Source organism: Schistocerca serialis, chromosome 1, assembly GCF_023864345.2.
Source record: "Schistocerca serialis cubense isolate TAMUIC-IGC-003099 chromosome 1, iqSchSeri2.2, whole genome shotgun sequence".
In the NCBI taxonomy this organism is placed as follows: Eukaryota; Metazoa; Arthropoda; class Insecta; order Orthoptera; family Acrididae; genus Schistocerca; species Schistocerca serialis.
The window spans coordinates 607,390,110-607,409,715 of record NC_064638.1 but is presented as its reverse complement, the minus strand read 5'-3'; the positions used below and the strand labels follow the sequence as shown (position 1 = coordinate 607,409,715).

The following is a 19,606-nucleotide window of genomic DNA, read 5'->3' as shown; positions in this document are numbered from 1 at the left end:
CCCCTATTATGAACAACAAATACTTTTAGGGAGTAAATATGTTACATGTAAGTGAAAGACTCCAAAGGGCTCTGAAAAGACTTCTGTAAGAAGCTGCGCTATCAATTTTACACAATAATTTTACTCACATGGATAAAAAGTTTTGTTAACTTGCCACATCAGATTTGAATAAAATCGCAAGCTTTTCATAGCAGCCTCCATCACCGTCACCAGTAATGGTACTGGTGTGGTGTACTGTAGCAGCACATTAAAAGTGAAACTTCCTGGCAGATTAAAACTGTGTGCCCGACCGAGACTCGAACTCGGGACCTTTGCCTTTCGCGGGCAAGTGCTCTACCATCTGAGCTACCGAAGAACGACTCACACTCGGTACTCACAGCTTTACTTCTGCCTTCCAAACTTTACAGAAGCTCTCCTGCGAACCTTGCAGAACTAGCACTCCTGAAAGAAAGGATATAGCGGAGACATGGCTTAGCCACAGCCTGGGGGATTTTTCTCATTCTGGAAACATTAAAAGTGTTTCAATTGAATTGATTCTGCATTATTTCTCTCGCTCATGTCCTTGACATTAAAGCTACCAAGTTGTGTTCTTGTACAGTAATTAGTTTCCATGTAATAACATGTTAAATATAGAAAGTTTAACTGTAACCAAGCAGTAGTTTTCTTTGATGACAATATCAGTTCCAGTGCACAACTGAATTTCAAAATCTGTCTTGTGGGGTGAAAATCCATTACTGCTGATATCTTGTGCTGACAATGAGATGACTTTCATAGAAATACTGAATTATTTCATTTGTAATACAGTTTCACAGTTTTTGTAGTTGCTCATGACCTTTACACTTGCATGCAATAGATGTAGCATTAGCATACAGAACTATCCTTGAATTTGGGGAGCAGTATTTTGTCATTTACATAAATCGACAAAAGAAAGTATCCCAGTACAAAGTCCTGGGTACCCTGTATTACATGTCAGTAATTTTAGATCAGTGTATGCCACTCGCCATTCTTGAGAGTGAAAACTGATTTGTGTTAGATAAGGTTTTATTAAACTGTGAACAATTATCAGCATTATTACCCAGCCGTTTTCCCAGAGTGTTTACTATCTCTCTCTACAAGCAATTGATAGAGATTAGCTTTCCCATCTATAGCTTATCGCAGAAAGTTCAGTAACACCTTCAACATGTAAGGAATTGAGCACCAACTATTGGCACTTTTGCAACATCACCATAAGGTTTGATAACCCTACTGAAAGACGAGCAGAAATTTTTTGTTAATTGGTGCATAATAAGGTTCTTTTTTGGTATACCAGTGCTCAGTAATAACTGAAACATCTGGTTTATTAAAACATGCTATTATGTTCAAACCATTGTGCTTGCTTCCTAGGCTCGTAAAGTTTTGGAAGATGATCTTTGTTCGCAGGAGGCTCGTAAAGTTTTGGAAGATGATCTTTGGTCGCAGGTTGCATTGTCACCACATGTTTTTTGTTTTTTCTTTTTTCTTTTTTTTTGTTTGTAACCATAAATATCCTCATTAAGTAAATCAGATGTACTTGTCAAACTGGGAAGAGGACACAAAAAGGTCACACATGTACAAAATAATAATAAAAGGAAAGATTCAAAACGAGTTTCTTACAGCAAAATGTAAAACTTAATTGTTTTTGGATATATTACTTACTTATATCCTTCATTCAAAAACTTAAGAAGGCTGGTAGTTTAGTGTCTTCAAGGCATAATGCTGTTTCACTGAGCATCGCAACAATCAAGCCTGAGATAGTAGTGTACTATGATACTACCTATGAAGAAATTGATGCACTGGATGCGAAGTGCACTGTTTAGGTTACCCAGCAGGTGTTCCAGAAGATGGCCCTGCACTATTCTATAGCATCATGAATATTTGTGTGGTATATACATTAGTGATATATTCATCACTGACAGAAAATTTAATAATCACATTTCCTTCAAGTTTCTGAAATGGCAGTTGATGAGATCATATCTGAAGAGACAGCTATCAACCCACACTTTCAGCATGAGGTAGGACTACAATTACCAGAATTCTGAAATGTGGATCTAGTAAACCTAGAGTTGCTCTAGCAAAATAAGTAAGATGTGACATGTGTCCCAGATCAAAGATGAGAAAATGAAAGGTTGCTGTATTAGTTATAGCACACAAATATGCAGTGACTAAGAAGTGTGAAATGACTGTGTTCAAAGCTATGTAGACTTGTTTAATTCCTGGTTTAAGTCATTCACATTATTTCATTGCTGTGTTTCCTGCTGCCATCCATTAATACCAGAATGTTAACAACTACTTTGTTACTTCAAAATCTTCAACATGTTCACTGTGGCTGACACAAAGGTCAATAAGAGCTTTTAAGTGTCAGCTGCAGTGAATGTGCAAAACAAGAAAATTTTTGCTATTTAATTTAAAGTCCTATTCAGCTTCCTTTTTCAGGTGTGTTTATTTTTAAATATTAAAACTGATGAGAGTTTCATTACAAGACCCCTAATTTTGAAATCTGGATGACATCATCCCAGCACTGCAACAAAATATGCACCATACACAACAGGTTCAATGTAATCTCTCCTCTCCTCAAATTTGCACCTCAGATGTGTTATATGTCATATATATATGTTATACATCATATAATACTACAGTTAATTTTCCATATATCTGAGCAAAACGAGTTATTGTGTGTCCATATTTATCTCATCTAGGCATTGCATCTTTCCCTTAACTTCAGTGTGCTTTACAATAAAATTTGTATGAAAAGTTTTCTGTGTAAATTACCTATTCTACAGCTAATGCTTGTGTAACCCAATGTGAGATTCAGGTGGGTTTACTGGTGTGTCAATACAATTGTCAGGTTTGGTTTGAAAGGGGTTCTTGAAATATACTCCCACATAAATTTTTATCTATTCTCGGTTGCAAAATATATTACACACTGTCAGTGCCATTTCAATGCAAAGATTTTAAATCATGCTGGGGAATATACCAATAACACAGTTGCAGCATACCTCAGAAATTTAATTTTAGTTGCTTCAACCAATGACAATTACGGACCAAGTCTTGCACTGCCCTGTTTTGTGTATTAACCCGTTGGCTGGCATGAAGGTGCCGGCGGTCACAGCAGATTGCTCTGCTGGGGCCAGCACTGATCTCATGGTAACAACCAGGTATCAGCAATTTTACACTTTAATCTTACCGAGGAAAAATATTTACTTATATTTGATATCCCTTACCATTTCAAGACAATTTTTCGGTTTGCGGTATTTTTATTTAAATGACTACAAAGTTATTCATGAATTCAGTTTTAGATACGTATTTAACATAATATATTTAACTGTGTAAAGGATAATTCCTGAAACAGTAATTAGCATTCTAGCTGTATCTTTTTAGCCAAGGCTGTACAGATGCATATACTTCACACTAGTTCCTAAACAACTGCTTAACACATTGACTACCATGCTGCTGACAGCAGAGCAGCACACTTAATGCTGTATTCCAGACCCAATCATGTCAGGGCCAAGAAATGCAGAAGATAATCTCTCAGGGAGTACTAAAATCGAATAATGTAAACTTATAACTAAACAGGCCATTTCCAATTATGTCTACCAAGCAAATTATGCTTTGAGTCAGTGATTTCTTTTGCCATAACTGACTAGTGAACACGCATGCCATAGGATGGTGAATATTTATACTTTGCCTGTGAGAAGCAGCTTTGCACATAGTCCAATTTATGTTGAAATTATCACCTGGGTATTTTAATTAAATTTGGTCTACTATAAGCAACATGATAAAGGAATCAAAAGAAAGACACACACACAGATTTAATTTCTTTATTAACAATGCTCGGATTTCCACATCACCATGGAGGTACCAAGCTGGATGCGTTACTCGTTTTTTTACATGGCGAGTTTCCCCAGTAGGCCTATAAACCATGAAACAGACAAAAAAGCTACTTCTCGTTGTCTTCTCTTCCTTGGAGTTTCACTTCAGAAACTCTGAAACATCCATTACAAAAACACATTACACCACGCACAAACCTGGATTCAGTCACTGCAATTCATATCTATTTTACTGTCAAAAATACTGACTATGAACAATGATTAATTGTGAACATTCAAAAGTTTTCAAATGTGCAGGTTACTGTTAGAATACAGTTACTACACAATTTTTGATCAGGAAAAAGTTACGATGATTGCAACTTAAATACTGAAGCCATTTGTTATGAGAATACGCCGTTACCACAAATAATCCACATAGATGCATTGAAAGAAACTTTACTGAGTAACATAATGCATCAGAATACTATAGGCACAAAGAATGAAATTTCTGTAGATTTACCATACATTTTACTTTTCTTGTGCATGATAAGATTACTAACGGAAGTTACTTACCATCCATTGTCTGGAATATAAACTATCCTTTCTCGTCTGCAAACACGTGCTTTTGCAGCAAGTATTATAAATTTTTTTCCGTGATTGAAAAGCTTTAACGCACACAAATCCCGCCATCGTACACAAATCCACAAGGCATCAGCATGCCATGTTCAAAGAATATCCGCGTTTCGAAAACTACCAGCGATATTGGCTTGCATGAGAGACGACGTCATGCCATGATATGACGTCATGATTCCTCGGGGCCCGCGAGACGCTTCTGGCATTAGCATGTCATGTTCAAAGAATATCCGCGTTTCGAAAACTACCAGCGATATTGGCTAGCGTGAGAGACGACGTCATGTCATGATGTGACGTCATGATTCCTCGGGGCCCGCGAGACGCTTCTGTTGGGGGAGGGGAGGTTCTTTGGAGTCTCTGGCACAGAGTTCCCTATCTTTGACTCTTATTTCTTTGGACTGGTTTATTCTAGCTCATTCTTGGCGCACAACTTGTCCTCCTGCCATGTTTGTTCGTTTTGTCTCACTGATTGATAAATGCATATTCGATACTTAGTGTGTGTTGTTACCAACCAACTATATGTGATGATCACAAGTACATCAATCAAAGTCATTTCGTCAAATGGTTTGTCAAGGTGTGTTAATTTCTTAAGTTGATTCTTCCAAAACTCTTTCAGTGTATCGTCTCTATTCCTATAACATGGACAATTCAAAAATACACTTTTAATTCTCCCTTGTTCAGCTTCTGACCAAAATTTATTTAAAAAACTATTTCAAAATGTTGATATGTTTCACACTGACTTAAATTTATATTTACCCAAGACAGAGTTTCGCCTTCAAGACATCTTTTAGCAAATTTAATTTTTTGGTCGTCACACTTGCCTGACGAAAACTATCACTACAGTGGTGGAGAAAATCCACTGGATGTAAATTATCTGATGGAAAACTTTTGATTGGAGTGTTGGACCACACAATTACAAGTTTGAATAAAGTTTTTTGTGCATACCATTTTCCTTAACTATTGAAATTTTTTGATCTAAAACATTTACATTAGTTAGCATACTCCTTTCAAAATTTACTTTATTTATCGAAACTACTTAAGTTGTGTTCTATTTTTTCGACAACGGCCTTCTGTTCAACTCTGAACATCATTAACATTCTTCATCTGTTGTGCAGATTGGGCAACAAACTCATTTTCCAAAACAATAAATTTATCTTCTAAGACATCAACTTTTTCATTCACACTTTTTAATCCATCTGACAACCCACTTTTTAACTCTGAAACCTGGTTACTAAGCTGATCCATTTGGTATTGTACCCTATCCATTTTACTATTGTTTTCAGTTTTTAGGTCCTTTAATTGTCCTTGCAGTGAAGTAAATTTACTATCATTGTCTGTCATTATTTCAGTTAACTGCTCATTAACTGCACTAAATTTGCTATTGCTATCCTTCTTCATTTCCTCTAATTTTGCTAAAATCAACTTAAAAATATCTGTTTTCACTGTTTCTTTGTTAACTACCCCTACGCTTGGTTCAAACATGTCTTGGATGGGTCCTACAATATTCACTTCATCACTACTACCCCCGTCTCTATTCATTTTCCTAGCATTCACACGAGTTCACCAAAAAAAAAATTAATTTCAAAAATAGTTTGTACTTATGTTCTCTGAAGTCCTTCATCATAGTCTTAAAGACCTCTTTCAATTCATCCGGTCCATCATTGTTGACAGTACCTTGTCACTGTTGATACGACTTTGTTGGGCAGCTCTCGGTCTTCTTTCTTTGAATGATTAGAATCCATATATACAAAAACTGAAAATGGCACAAATCACTGTCCTTTCTTCTTCTGCAACAGACAAGAATTCTTTATCAGTCAACTGATCCCGGCTGACACCCACATTTGTGACCTTACCCTCCCACATATCACCATTAAATTTTTTTTAGTCTCTACATTATTTTCAAAAGCTTCGAGAGGAATAAGATATACAACAGAAAAACTTTATAGTTATCTTAAAGCTTAAACATTGCTGCATTGTCAGCGACCGTTACAAGGTAAAATTAAAACAATTGCAGCCCTTGGTCGCGAAAATGAAGTCTTTATGACCTAGGGTCGGCCACTTCTAAAATTGAGTTTATCAGAAATGAAACTGGCATGTCACGAATAAAATAAATATGAAGCGATAACGCTTTAGTCACAAAATATTGAAATAGAAAAACGAAGACTGCAGGCCACTAAGGGTTGCACCACATGTCGAGCTGCGGTACCATCAGACTGAGGCACCCATGTCAGCAATTGCGGGCAGGTAAAAGTTCAACCAAAAGTGTTATCTAGTGGCCGCAAATACAAAGTGGCTACTTACCATTCCACATATAGATAGGCAAAATGTTTAACACATTAAGTAAGAGGCAATATTTTATCCGGCAGCAGCAGGCATGGTAACAATTTGTCTACATAAGAGCTTAGAAGTACAGTTTAAAGGTTGAAAAACGCCATTGCGGAGTTATATTAGGAGCAAAATAACTCTACGAGTATAAAAACGGTTCAACGTGAGATGTGGTAAATATAGCACATTTAGTCAACAAACAATTATGAACAGACTGAGATAGAAGGAATATTTCGGTAACTGCATGGGGGAACGCGGAAAACAAATACCAAGTAACGGCTTAATAGCGTTGAAGAAGCTTTTATTACATAATTATAGATGCTCATTGAGAATGAGGCCATCATTTCGAGAAAGATGTTTCAAAATGTCTAATTCTTCGATGACAACTAATCTACGCCCTTTCTTCTCGATGTGCAAAATGTTGATATAGTAAACAGCTTTAGGCGCATGACCTGTAATCAGAAGGTGGTCGGCAAAAAACGAATTTTGGGTGCTAGTACCAATTTCTCTTAAAAGACGTTCTTTGTATCTGGCCGTAAAGGGATGTCCTGTTTGTCCTATGTAGTAAGCAGAGCAGGTGTTACAAAGAATCTTGTAGACACTAGAGTTTTTTTTAAAGGTGAATGGGTCGATTTTAAATTATGAATAAATTTTTTTCAAACTATTATTGGTGAAAAAGGAGACATTACAATTGTATTTATTACAAAGGAGGTGTTGTATCCAATAGGAGATGGGGCCCCAAGAAAGGAATAGAAAAAAATTCTTCTTTAGGCTGGACTCAATTATAGAGGTGCCGAGTATAGTGCCTCTTATAACGTGTTTTCTTTGTAAGGATGTTATCCACTATGGCAGGTTCGTTATTTACTGCTATCACTTTGATTACATTAAATTCTTCCTCGAATTTTTCTTTCGAGGGTGGAATAGAAGTAGCTCTGTAAATAGCAAAGAGAAAGAAAATGTTCTTATGACATTGTGGGTGCATAGAAGACGTGGGTATGATGTGATTGGTATATGTTTCTTTACAAAAACCATTAAATGAGATTTTATTTTCTTCTACTGTAAGTGTCAAATCAAGAAAATTCAATTGATGGTCTTCATTTCTGGGTTCGCTGGTGAAGGATATTTTCTCGTGAAATTCATTGAAGAGATTAGAAATACAGTCAACACCATCAACAGGTTCTTTGTAAATGACTAAAATGTCATCGACATATTTGAAATAGGAGAGAATGCATAGCGCTGTAGCTGAAAAACAGTTGAAGAACTTATCTTCTAGAATCAGCAAGGATACCAGCTAATGGATTTCCATAGTGAGACCGTCGGATTGCTGATACGACTGTAATTAGATTCAGGCATTTCTCAGCCTTTAAACTGTACTTCTAAGCTCTTATGTAGACAAATTGTTACCATATCTGCTGCTGTCAGATAAAATATTGCCTCTCACTTCATGTATTAAACATTTCGTCTATCTACATTTGGAATGTTAAGTAGTTGCTCTATATTTGCGGCTACTAGATGACACTTTTGGTAAAACGTTTACATGCCCAAAATTGCTAACGTGGGTGTGTCAGTCTGATGCTATTGCAGCTTGACATGTGGTGCAGCCCTTATTAGACTGCCTTCCATGTTTTTTATTTTAATATGTTGTGACTAAAGCGTTATCTCTTCATTTTCATTTGATACATGACGTGCCAGTTTTAAATGTTTCACTTCTGATGAAGGCACTTTTAGAAGTGGCTGAAACAAAGAAGTGGCTGAAACATAGGTCAAAGAGACTTCATTTTCGCTATCCAGGGCTGGTCCCTAATTATGTGAGAGCCTATATTAGTTTCGCAAATCCCAAGTTTTTTAGACATGTACTTAAAAATCTCACTTCCAATCAAGTTAAAAAGCTATACGATAAAACAGATGTTCTCAATGAAGAGGCATATTATCTGTATTTAGAGCTCACAAATACCTTCTGTATTAATTATAATTTTAATGTTGACGATTTCTGGATACAGATAAACGAACGTTTAAAAATTTGTAAATGAGGTGCATTGTGTAAGTACAAAAAGAAACTTAGTACTCTTTCTTGTCTGTTTCTTGCTGAAAATATCCTCAAAGTACTTTTAAGAAAAGCTACCATTTGTTTTATAAAAGAATTTTAAGAAGACTAACATTACTTTTACACAGAATGATTCTAGAAGTCGGTCAAGGGGATGGACTAAGGGTGGAGTGGGTCTGGGGGAATGGAATATGGGTTAACGAAAGAAGAGTTGGAGACCTCTACCGACAAAGTGGTAAAATTTGGTGTTGCTTAAAGCACTTTTTGGTAAATGTTTTGGACTTCAGGGTAAAAATGTGTACTAATAAATAATAAGATGCCTGTTTTAAGTTAAATGATAATTATTGGTTTTGGTAGTGAGCTATTTGCCACTCTTACGCTTTTGTTAAATTTTGTTTGGAATACATTGCAACCTATATTGCTGCATAATTATAAAAAAAATGATTGAATCTGTTGGAGTAACATATTCGCTAATTTCTGAAGTCATTTTATCCAGTGTAATACGATACTCCATGGGGTGGGGGAGCTATAGCCACCATAGCCCTCCCCTTGCCACTTTCCCTGACCATCATACTCGGAAAAAGTCTTAAGTACAATGTCATGCCCAACTTGGCAGACAATAATGTAATAGAAAGAATGCTTGTCGACCTAAAAACTGGTCTTGATTGTATAAAAATGGATAATTCATAGCAAACTAGAATAGCCTTTGATGTAGCTAACATTCATAGTAAAACACGGGTTGTTTTCAAAATTTTATGTATAACAATAGGAAATTGGTTAAATCTATCAATAATAAACATAAAGAATCTGATGCTTTAATAACTAGGTCAGACAAAAAGTTGCTCTTCGGTTATTGCGTACAATCTGAATATATTTATAAAACATTAGATTTTGTTAAGAAAAACAATATTTTGGAAGTGTATGAGGATCCGATTCCAGAATTACAAAAAGAAGTCAAGTCAGCTATCAGAGAAGCAAAATTTTTAATCAAACCTTTCCATAAGAAAATGCTTATCAACATGAACCTTCAGCCCACACAACTTCATTCTCAATTCAAAATTCACAAACCTAACCATCCAATACGACCAGTTTCTAATAGTATGAATAGCATGTACCATGATTTAGCCAAATTTCTTCTTTGAACTCTGAAAAAATCATTTGTTTTTGAGAATATTCTATCCCCAATATTCATGCCTTAGTGCATAAAATAAAAGTTTTAGAATGCAGCCCAGATACCAAGTTGTTTTCACTGAACATCAAAAATCTTTATAGAAATGTTCCTGCAGTCGTGGGAAAAAATTTACGTCATTTCAAAAAAGAACAAATCATTGACTTTATGAATCTAATTACAGTCATAGTCAAATACAACTGTTTTCAATTTAATAAACAATTGTATCAGTTATCTGTCAGTCTCACTATGGGAAATCCGTTTTCTGGTATCCTTACTGACATTTTCGTTAACTCTCTAGAAGAAAATTTCTTCAAGTGTTTATCAGCTACAGCACTAGGCATTCTCTCCTATTTCAGATATGTCGATGAAATTTTAGTCACCTCAAAAGGGCTTGTTGATGGCATTGACCGTATGTTCAATCTCTTCAATGAACTTCACGAGAAACTATCCTTCACCAGTGACCTCGAAAACTAGGCCCCTCAATTGAATTTTCTTGATCTGATGCTTACAGTAGAAGAAAATAAAATCTCATTTAATGTTTTTCATAAAGAAACATATACCGATCATATCATACCTGCGTCTTCTATGCACCCACAATGTCATAAGAACGCTCTCTTTCACTCTGCTATTCACAGAGCTGCTTCTATTCTACTCTCGAAAGAAAAATTCGAGGAAGAAATTAACGTAATCAAAACGATAGGAGTTAGTAACGACTACAAACCTTCCATAATGGATAACATACTTAAAAAGAATACATACTATAAGAGTCACTACACTCGGCACCTCTACCATTGAGCCTAAAGAAGTTTTTTCTATTACTTTCTTGGGGCCCACCTCCTATCAGATCCAGCGCCTCCTTCGTAATAACCAATAATAATTTGAAAAAAAAGCTTATACATAATTTAAAATCGACCTACTCCCCATCTACAAAATTCTTTGCTGCACCTGCTCTTCTTACTACATAAAACAAGCAGGATGTGCCTTTACAGTCAGATACAAAGAGAATCTTTTAAGAAAAAAGTTGTACTGGCACCCAAATTCGTTTTTTCTCAACCACCTTCTGATTATAGGTCACACTTCTAAAGCTGCTCATGATATCAACATTTTGCTCACTAAGAAGGGCGTTGATTAGATGTTCTCGAAGAATTAGGAATTCTTAAACATCTTTCTCGAAATGATGGCCTCATTCTCAATGAGCAGCTACAATTACATAATAAAAGCTTCTTCAATGGTATAAAGCCGTTACTTGAAATTTGATCCCATGTTCCATTGAGAAGTTACCGAAACATTTCTTCTATGATACATACATACATTAATCCTTGTTCCATAGATCATGAATATGACATTTCGTACGGTAATGATGCGGAATGTGTTACTTTAACATAAGTTCTCTTTACACAAAATAATCAATTAATTAATTAATTTTGTCTTTATAGTTACTACTTCATATCTAAGAATTCATCTATTCAGTAGAAGGAGTTGTCATTCAGAAATTCTCTTAATTAGCTTTTAAATGTTGGTTGGCTATCCGTCAGACTTTTAATACTATTTTGCAAATGACCAAAGATTTTTGTGGTAGCATAATTCAACCCTTTCTGAGCCAAAGCGAGATTTAATCCAGAATAGTGAATATCATCATTTCTTCTAGTGTTGTAGTTATGCACTGTGCTGTTATTTTTGAACTGGGATTGAAATTTGTCATTAATTAATGACAAATTTCAATTTACAATGCGAAGATACTGTGAATATCCCGAGTTCCTTAAATAAATGTCTGCAAGGTGACCTTGGGTGGGCTCCAGCTATTATTCTGATTACATGCTTTTGTGCAATGTATACCTTCTCCCTTAATGAAGAATTGCCCCAAAATATGATGCCATATGAATGCAATTAATGAAAAGAGGCAAGTACACTAATTTACTGATTTACCTAAATTTGAATTAACCCTAATAGCAGAAATAGCTGAACCTAACCGTTTCAACAGATTATCATTGTGTTTCTTCCAGTTATATTTCTCATCAATGCATACACCTAGAAATTTTGAGTTATCTGCCTTAGCAACTTACTTACGTTCATCATCTCTATTTATCAGTCGTGTTATACCATTTTCTCAAAATTTAGTGAGAGTCTATTTGCAGAGAACCACTTAATAATTTTCTGAAAGCAAATATTCACAATTTCCTCTGTTGATTCTTCCCCATTGGGCGTGATTTCTATACTTGTATCATCGTTAATGTACAGAGTGCGTCAAAAAAATGTATACACACTTTGAGGCATCACAGAAAATTTATTTCCCGTTCTACAGTGTTAAATTTCTGGAAATGGAAAGCTTAATGTCCAATTGGAAAAATATATGTACTTTGCAAATGTGATTAATGTTCAAACTGGTGGCCTTCAGCATCAATACATTTCTGAGTACGTGTCACCACTGATTCCGTACATCGTACCAAAGTGTCCAATGAGATTTCTGCACACACCACCTGAATCTCATTCCAAAGTGTGTCCAGGTTAGGTGGTTTACGTTTGTACACCTCATCTTTTACTGTGCCCCATAAGAAGAAATCCACCAGCAGTGTGCAGGAAACTCAATTCGTCCCCTGCCTCCTATCCACTGGCCTGGCACATTGTGATCCAGGTATGCTTGTACATCCCTGTGATAGTGCGGTGGGGCACCATGTTGTTGGAATAGAAGTCATCATTACCGTATAATGCACGAATGGCAGGGAATATGGAGTCAGCAAGCAATGTTAGGTACGTTTCTCCAGTAACAGTACCTTCAAAGCGGAAAGGCCCAATGAGACCCCTTGCAGACAAACTACACCACACATTTACACCAGGCAAATTCACAGCCTTTTCAACTGTAATGTGAGGATTAACTTCAGCCCAGTACACACAATTGTGCCTATTGGCAGTTCCATTGAGTTTGAATTGGGCTTCATCCGACAAAATTATGCTACCCATAAATCCTGGTTCACGTGTCACCATCTCCTGAACCCATTCACAACATTCTAACCTTCGATCTGGATCATCGTCACTTAGCTGTTGCACCAGCCTTGGAATGTACACAAGGCACTTGCGTTTCATCAGAATACGTAGCACACTACTAGCACTTACATTACTCTCATGTGCTGCTTGCCTTGAAGATTTTTGAGGCAAACGCTGAAACAGTTCCAAGACCGCAGTTGTGGAATCATCACTTGTAGCTGTACAAGGTCGCCCTGATCGACCTTTGTGCACATCACACACTGTTCCATGAATTTCGAATTTGTCTCGTAGACGCGTATTTGTTAACCTTGCAGGTGGTTCTGTACCATACTCACTTCTCCACTGTCCTCAAACGGCAGCTACATTCTCAAACTTCAACTTAGTTATCTACTTCTGCTCTTCAAAGCTCAAACTCAAGTCCGCCATGTTGCAATTACTTCCTTGCCACTGCTGTCACCTGTTGAAGGAACATAACATTACTTCCTCACAGATATTTAACCTTGTAGAATGTGAAATAAATTGTCTATGACAGTTCAAAGTGTGTATACATTTTTTTGACGCACCCTGTATATTAAGAACAATAAGGGGTCCAAGAATGAACCCTGTGGGACACCATTCTTGATACTTCCCCAGTTAGATGCCTCTGCTGGTTTTTTCTGTATTGTTAATTTCAACCTTCTGCATTCTTCCAGTCAAGTAATTAAACCATTTGTGCACTGTCCCACTCATACCATAATATTTAAACTTTTCTAGAAGAATTTCATGATTCACTCAGAGAGATCACAGAATATTCCAATTTGTGATGTTCAGTTATTCAATGCATTTGACATTTGATCAGTGAAAGCATATATAGAATTTTCTGTTGACAAGACTTTCTGAAAACCAAACTGACATTTTGTTTGTACTGTACTTCATTTTTACAATATGTGGTGCTACTCTTTAATACATTGCTGTTTCAAGAATTTTGGATAAAGCTGTCAGAAGTGAGATTGGACAGTAGTTGTTAGCATCAGAGCTATCCCCTTTTTTATGCCATGGTTTAACCATAGCGTATTTCAGTCTATCTGGAAAAATTCCCTGTTTCAGTGAGCTACTACTGCTTTTACTTTTGAGTGAATTTATTATTTTCCTAATTTCAGTAGGAGAGGTGGATTGAATTTCAGTTTTATCAAATTGTATAGGTACCGCTTCTTCAATATAGTGCCTTGCATTTTCTAATGAATACCTGGATTCTATTTTCTCTACAACACTTAAAAAATGATTTTTAAAAATATTTTCTACTTCTCACTTCTTGTTAACGAACTTTTCATTGTGTTTGATAGAAATACAGTCTTCCTGTGCTCTCGGTTTCCTGTTTCCATTTTCAGGATACTCCAAATTGTTTTGATTTGATTATCTCCGACATACTACACATACTTCTGAACTTTTTAATAACTTTTCTTAATACAGTGCAGTAGTTTTTATAATGTTTCACTCTTTTGGGATCACTACTCCTCCTAGCTATAACATACTTTTCCCTTTTCTGTTTACAAGATATTTTATGTCTTTTGTAAGCCATGGTTTTTTACATGATTTCTTACAATTATATTTCACTCACAAAGGTATCATGAAATAGTATAAATTTTAAACTAGCATCATGTTGCTGTACGCCTCATCCCAGTCTAACTGTTGCAAGCTTTCCCGAAAATTTTGAATTGTTAAATCGTTAATTGAACACACTATTTTGGAGGACTGTTTTTCATAACTGTGTGGAGCTATGCCGTATACTGTAACTAGCTGTGTAGCATGATCAGACAGACCATCCTTTTCAGGAAATGTTTCTATTTGATTAACTTTATCTTGGTCTATGAAAACATTATCTACCGGTGTGCTGCTTTTCTGTACCACTCGAGTAGGAAAATCAATAACTGATGTCAAATTGAAAGAACCAAGTAATACTTCAAGGTCAAGCTTTCTGTCAGACTCTTTCAGAAAATCTGTGTTGCTTTCCTCTGTCTGACAGAAAGCACAACAAACAATCCAAGTCTTTCAAAAATAGTTTAAATTTCCCAATGGGGACCTATACATGGCTACAATTATAAAATTGCCATTATTTAGTCAAGGCTCATATTCACATGCTTCTATATGCAAAATTTTTTAGTTTCCAAATTTTTCACACTATCACTGATTTTAACATGTATGACAACTCTTCCACTCTCCATAGTGCCTCTGCTTACATGTGTTGAAAGTTTATATCTACCTACATTTATAATTTCTGTATCGGTGACTATATGATGTTCAGACAGGCATAGTACATCTATTCCAACCTCGGTTTCTAAATCTACTAAACAAACAAGAAGCTCGTCTACTTTGTTTTTTAATCCCCTGATTTTCTGATGCAGTATATTAGCATTATTTTACGCTGTGATTTTATGTGAATCTTGTGACATACTAACATTATTTTTCACTCTGCTGTTACGAGAATCTTGTGATACTTTCACATCTCTATTACCTGCCTGTGTGAAATTCTCATGAAGCTTAATTTCAATCAATGTAGGAAGATGGGACACTGATCTTAGCCTAAAAAAGTACTCCCATGAGTTTCAGTCAACCCCCCCCCCCCCCCTCCACCCTTAAGGATTTTGCTATCATCTACATCTACATCCATACTCCACAAGCCACCTGAGGGTGTGTGGCGGAGGGTACCCTGAGTACCTCTATCGGTTCTCCCTTCTATTCCAGTCTGGTATTGTTCGTGGAAAGAAAGATTGTCGGTATGCTTCTGTGTGGGCTCTAATCTCTCTGATTTTATCCTCATGGTCTCTTCGCGAGATATACGTAGGAGGGAGCAATATACTGCTTGACTCTTCGGTGAAGGTATGTTCTTGATCCTTTAACAAAAGCCCGTACCGAGCTACTGAGCGTCTCTCCTGCAGAGACTTCCACTAGAGTTTATCTATCATCTCCGTAACACTTTCGCGATTACTAAATGATCCTGTAACGAAGCGCGCTGTTCTCCGTTGGATCTTCTCTATCTCTTCTATCAACCCTATCTGGTACGGATCCCACACTGCTGAGCAGTATTCAAGCAGTGGGCGAACAAGTGTACTGTAACCTACTTCCTTTGTTTTCGGATTGCATTTCCTTAGGATTCTTCCAATGAATCTCAGTCTGGCATCTGCTTTACTGACGATCAACTTTATATGATCATTCCATTTTAAATCACTCCTAATGCGTACTCCCAGATAATTTATGGATTAACTGCTTCCAGTTGCTGACCCGCTATTTTGTAGCTAAATGATAAGGGATCTATCTTTCTATGTATTCGCAGCACATTACACTTGTCTACATTGAGATTCAATTGCCATTCCCTACACCATGCGTCAATTCGCTGCAGATCCTCCTGCCAGTTTACCCTTCCTTTTCCTACTGAGATGTTGGCCATGTCTTGTGAAGTCCCACCTAGGAATACCATCAACAGGAGCGAAACCTATGCCTGGCAAAGTAGCTACCCAAAGCAGCTGATCTAGCTCCATATTGACACAGAGCTGTTCTATTAGGGCCGGTCATACCGCATGCAAGCAGGAATGAGGCCAACATTTGTATGGTTCGTTGCAGGTGCTATTTTTACCAGGTCACATCAATGTTGTAACCCTGACCCCTATCAATACTGTTTCCCCCTCCACCCGCTACCACAACAGGATACTGCTTTGTAAAACCCTTGCACAATGATCCTACGGTCCTTGAAAATACCTGTGACCTGGTAACTGTCACCTAATTATTCCAGCAAGATCTGGCCCACACCTCTTCCATGGCTACCACCTAACAACAGAACTTTCCTCCTGCTTTCTAAATTTTTGCAACAGTTGGTTTCCTAGTGAAAGTCTGTTTAGTGCTGATGACACTTACATCTACTTCAGCCTCTTCCTTACCTGACTGAGCTACCCAAGTCAATTCATAATTGTTTGTTCATTAAATGGTTTATATTAACGACATTTCAAGTTATACTATTTTTATATTCGCTGAGTTATTCAGCTCCCTTTGTAATTTTCTAATGGCGTTTTTCAGGCTTTAGACTGTACTTCTAAGTTCTTATGCAGACAAATTGTTACCATGTCTGCTGTTGTCAGATAAAGTATTGCCTCTTACTTCACGTATTAAAGATTTCGCCGATCTATATTTGGTATGTGTTAACTTTTCTGTAGCGCTTGTCTCCTTTAAATGAGGATGAGGATAATTATTTGACTAAGAGCATAAAGTACACGTTGTCACTGTTTACTCATGTATTAAACCACATGTTCTATTTTATTCTACAGAACACACAGTCTACATAACACAAAAAGCCATCACATTTTTGTTCCGCTTAACATTATTAGTCTGTGTCGGTACTTCAACTTGGCGCGAACTCCCCTCCAAAGAACACCCATACAGGAAGTCAAAACAGAAGGTACAAGCCCTCTGGAAATGGCGCTGTATTCAAACTGATGTCTCACCGAATTAGATCAACTGAATTACAACAGAATGTTAAGTAGTCAGTTTGTATTTGCAGCTACTAGATGGCACTTTTGGTATAACGTTTACCTGCCCGAAATACGCTGGTGCCTCAGCTTGTCATGTGGTGCAGCCCTTAGTGGCCTGCAGTCTTTGTTTTTCTATTTTAATGTTTTCTGACTAAAGCGTTATCGGTTCATATTTATTTTATACGTGACATGCCAGTTTTAAATGTTTCATTTCTGATGAAGGCACTTTTAGAAGTGGCAGAAACCTAGGTCAAAAAACCTTCATTTTCGCGACTGAGGGCTGTAATTGTTTTAATTTTACCATGTAAATGTCACTGACAACGCAGCCGTGTATAAGGATTTAAGATTTCTTACTGCCCAAGAATCCAAGGCTGCCTCCAGATATAAAGATCTAAAGAAAAAACTAAGTGCAGGTATGGCCATTCAGTTTAATAAGCAATGTGAAAGCCTATATTAATTTCGCAGATTGTAAGAAAGATCCCATGTTTTTTAGACATGTAGTTAAAAATCTCATTTCTGATCATGTTAAAAAGCTATATGATAAAAAGGTGTTCTCAATGAAAAGGCTTAATATCTGTATTTAGAGCTCACAAGTATCTTCCTTATTAATTCTAACTTTAATGTTGACGATTTCTGGATACAGATTAACGAACATTTAGAAATTTGTAAACAAGGTATATTGCATAAGAACAAAAAGAAAACTGTTTCCTGCTGAAAAATGTCCTCAAAGTGCTTATAAGAAAAACTGCCATGTGTTTTATATAAGAATTTTAAGTAAGACTAACATTACTTTTACACGGAATGAAATTACAGTCGTAGTTAAATACAACTACAACAATACAAATTTAATGAACAATTGTATCAGCAATCCGACAGTCTTGCTATGGGAAATCCGTTAGCTGGTATCCTTACTGACATTTTCATTACCCCTCTAGAAGATAAGTTTTTCAACTGTTTCTCAGCTACAGCGCTAGGCATTCTCTTCTATTTCAGATATGTCGATGATATTTTAGTCACCTCAAAAGGACTTGTTAATGGCATTGACCGTATTTTCAATCTCTTGAATCAATTTCACGAGAAAATATCCTTGACCAGCGAACTCGGAAACGAAGGCCATCAATTGAATTTTCTTGATTTAACGCTTACAGTATAAGAAAATGAAATCTCATTTAATGTTTATCGTAAAAAAACATACACCGATCAGATTGTACCTGCGTCTTCTATTCACCCACAATCTCATAAGAACGCTTTCTTTCTCTCTGCTATCTACAGAGCTACTTCTATTCCATTCTCGAAAGAAAAAAATCGAGGAAGAGTTTAATGTAATCAAAACGATAGCAGTTAATAACGAAAATGAACCTGCCATTTTGGAGAACATCCTTAAAAAGAAAACTGTAAAAAGAGTTACTACACTCAGCACCTCTATCATTGAGCCCAGCCTAAAGAACTTTTTTTCTATTCCTTTCTCTTATCAGATCCAACGCCTTCTTTGTAATAAATACAGTTGTAATGTCTCCTTTTCAACCAATAATAGTTTGAAAAAACAAATAATTCATAATTTAAAATCAAACTGTTCCCCGTTGAAAAACTCTTGTGTTTATAAGATTCTTTGCAACACCTGCTCTTATTACTACATAGGACAAACAGGATGTCCCTTTACAGTCAGATAGAAAGAACATCTTTTAAGAGGAAATGGTACTAGCACCCAAAATTCGTTTTTCCCCCACCATCTGATTATAGGTGACGCGCTTAAAGCTGTTCACAGTATCAACATTTTGCACACTGAGAGGAAAGGCGTAGATTAGATGTTCTCAAAAAATTAGAAATTTTTAATATCTTTCTCGAAATGATGGCTTCATTCTTAATGAGCAGATACAATTACATAATAAAATTTTCATCAACGGTATAAAGTCGTTACTTGATGTTTTTTGCGTATTCTCTTGTGCAGTTACCGAAATATTTCTTCTATCTAAGCCTATTCATAATTGTGTGTTCATTAAATGGTTTATGTTAGCTACATTTCATGTTATACCGTTTTTCTACTCGCTTAGTTATTCCACTCAGTTAGTAATTCTGTAATGGCGTTTTTCAGCCTTTAAACTGTACTTTTAAGCTCTTATGTAAACAA

At 36.3% G+C, this 19,606-nt stretch overlaps 2 protein-coding genes across 3 annotated transcripts in view; both read left to right on the top strand.

The window, feature by feature from the left end:
• The window catches only part of LOC126477545 (uncharacterized), a 203,691-nt gene that overhangs the window by 159,854 nt on the left and 24,231 nt on the right, over nucleotides 1-19,606 (top strand). The gene's annotated exons all lie outside the window — the stretch shown is intronic.
• The window catches only part of LOC126477561 (uncharacterized), a 59,420-nt gene continuing 44,698 nt past the window's right edge, over nucleotides 4,885-19,606 (top strand). Inside the window, exon 1 of one of the 2 annotated variants that reach the window (XM_050103626.1) lies at nucleotides 4,885-5,031. The gene's annotated coding sequence lies outside the window, so the exon portion shown is untranslated. Of the gene's footprint in view, nucleotides 5,032-8,958; nucleotides 9,062-19,606 lie in introns of those variants that run through there. The other variant, XM_050103627.1, reaches the window with a different exon arrangement.